General features: G+C 36.7%; 1 long non-coding RNA gene across 1 annotated transcript; it reads left to right on the forward strand.

Annotated features, from left to right (window-relative positions):
* Positions 1-907: 907 nt before the first annotated feature.
* LOC125237490 lies at positions 908-1,801 on the forward strand. Its single transcript, XR_007178337.1, has 2 exons — positions 908-1,101; positions 1,468-1,801. It is a non-coding gene; the product is annotated as an uncharacterized LOC125237490 (long non-coding RNA).
* The last annotated feature ends 895 nt before the right edge of the window (positions 1,802-2,696 follow it).

The raw sequence follows: 2,696 nt of genomic DNA on the forward strand, positions 1-2,696 counted from the left end.
AACTTCATAAAAACGATTCATGATTATTCACTTACACGCATTTTTATCATATCACCCACTCTTCTAGATTAGTCAGTAAAATAATTAGTATGAATATACAAGCCATTTATTAGTACTATTACTCTAGCTTTGATCAAGAATCAGTCGTTTAAGCTGAATTTAATTACTTCTAATTCGAATTCCAAATTTGCAAGTCAAAGCATTTCTATTACGCCTATGTCTAAGACAGTTAAGTATTAAATACGCATTCAAATCGTACTAATATCTAGAAATTACTCTTTGGGAATAGTATATTCAATTGTAAACAATCACACATCGATAACCTGCCTAATATACTTAATATCTCCAGCGAAGATCTATAAAAAAAATGTGTTTTAGTTTAAGCATAAATAAATTATCGTACAGAACAGAAGCAAAACCTGAAAAAGTGACTTTTGTTGCTGTCCCTTGCGGCTATATGAGGTCGTCAAAAATATTAATTATCTTATCTGTGGCAGTGTACGAAAACGACCATCAAATTATGCGAAACCCAAAGACATTACAATAATATAATCTATGGCCAAACCTATTGTTGGTAGCAGAGCAATGCTGAGCCGAACGGAGCCAAGATCAAAATCAAAATCAAATCAAAAATGTTTATTCTGTTGTAACGTTATACGTTACATGAAACTATTATCACTCAAATAAGTAAAATCATAAATAAATGTACCTTTTAAAACTATATATTTTACAAGCTAATACTTATAACTATTTACAATATACATCTATTTTAAACAAACAAAGTGCAACAGTGTTCGTCGGCGCCGTTTTAGCGCTCCCAGAATAATATCGCGTGCAACATTTTAGCGCCCCGGCAACTAGTCCTTTTGTTTGTCACCAGATGGTGACACCTATATCCACCCTATATCACAGCGGCGCTTAGCCGCGCGACCATTTCCGATCTTCATTCGATACAGAACGCACGGCACATTAATATCGGTCTTTATACATGTATCGTTTCGACATGTAACCAATTAAATATTTTGTCGTCTCTAAACGTTCGTCGAAGTGCTCAACGTTAATATTTTTATAGTAACGCGAGTGTAATAAACCCCAAATTGGGTAAGTGGTACATTTAATAACTCAGATGTAGTTAATTTTGCTTATTAGGTTAAAAGACTTTGTGTTGTAATTTTAGTGCTTAAAATATCTTCCTCAAACATCAACCTATTAAATACTAAATACTGTAAACTATTTTTCACAATCATTTCGTTGTAACGGTATTGCATCAGAATTTATTTCCACCCTCATTTTAAAAAATGTAAACTGCTGCATCATCTTTCCAAAATGTAATCTCCGATTCTGATTGTGAACATCCACGGCATCACAGCTACATCTTAGGTGCTTTCTCTTCCTTCCGCTTGCCGAGGATGTTCACAAATCATGCAGCCGGACTGTTTTCTCATGGATTTGGATGACGCGTTCCAGGGTCCAAGGTTCGGGCTGTCATTTGGAGTGTCGACTCCACCACAGCCACCTCACCACCATCGCTACTCTCGCCAGGCAGAGCAGACCTCCCTTGCCGAGCCCTCGGACAGCCCCTGAGTACCTACGGTCGGCTGCATTTCCAGAGGGGCGTCCCCCCACCGACGGCACAAACCAGGCGAGAGTACCTAACCGCAGTGTAGACAGGATTTTGTGTGAATTTATAAAAACTAGAACCTACGACCTAAATTAGCTCAAAATTTAATCATTAAATTTCTCGTTTCCGAACTTCGTCTCCGTTTCCGACATTTAAATAAATTAATATTTTTTGCACGAATTTGGATTACTCATTTCTCTCTTTTAGCTAGTAATTCAGACCTTAATCGTGACACTGTAAATAGGCTTATGCTAGCACTTTTACATGTCAACTTAAAATTATATATATATGTACATCTTATTATAATTTAACATAAATGCATCCTTATCTTCTACGAATTCCTTGACAGTATAGTAAGCCAAGTTCGCTCAAAGGAAACTTAATCTTTATCTTATACCTAGAATAGAACCTATGTTAGGTTCTAGGTATTTTCTTTAGCATATTTATTTAGTATTCTAGTCTTTCATATAGTTTACGCACTAGGACTAGGCAATTATTGATGCAATCACTTAATCGGCGACGCGGTGTCTAAACGTGACGAAACTGCTAAACTATTATAAGTAAACTATAATAAACTTATATAAGACAAAGTGCTTTGCTTTTTCTTGATAAACACTGCCAAGGAGTAGAATTCCTTGCCGGCTTCTACTTTGAACACTGAACAGGCATCTTCTGAGCGAGCTCGAGGCAAGTGGCCTACGATGGAGTGAGCTCGCCCAGAAGATGCCTGTTCACCCTAGATTTGAAGGTTGCCGGGTTCGCCTTGGCTAGTCTGTGGCCATGAATAAGCCGATTTATAAAAAAGAACATACAATGGAAAACATTGTAATAAAGTGTTAAGGCCAATACAGATAGTGCACTATAATTGTGTATACAAATTGCAGTTGGGTAGCAGTCCGTCTGTATCGGACTTTAAGACGATACGATACAGGTCAATTCTCCATACAAACGCTCTCGACTATTTCCTCCCTGGTTTTTGAAGATAGAGCAATGATTTTTTCGACACAGATTATTATTATTTTTATCTGTGTCGGACCGTTTTGATTTTTTTGCTATTTTTATTTTAAAAGACGCT

This window comes from Leguminivora glycinivorella, chromosome 21 (assembly GCF_023078275.1).
Source record: "Leguminivora glycinivorella isolate SPB_JAAS2020 chromosome 21, LegGlyc_1.1, whole genome shotgun sequence".
Taxonomy (NCBI): Eukaryota; Metazoa; Arthropoda; class Insecta; order Lepidoptera; family Tortricidae; genus Leguminivora; species Leguminivora glycinivorella.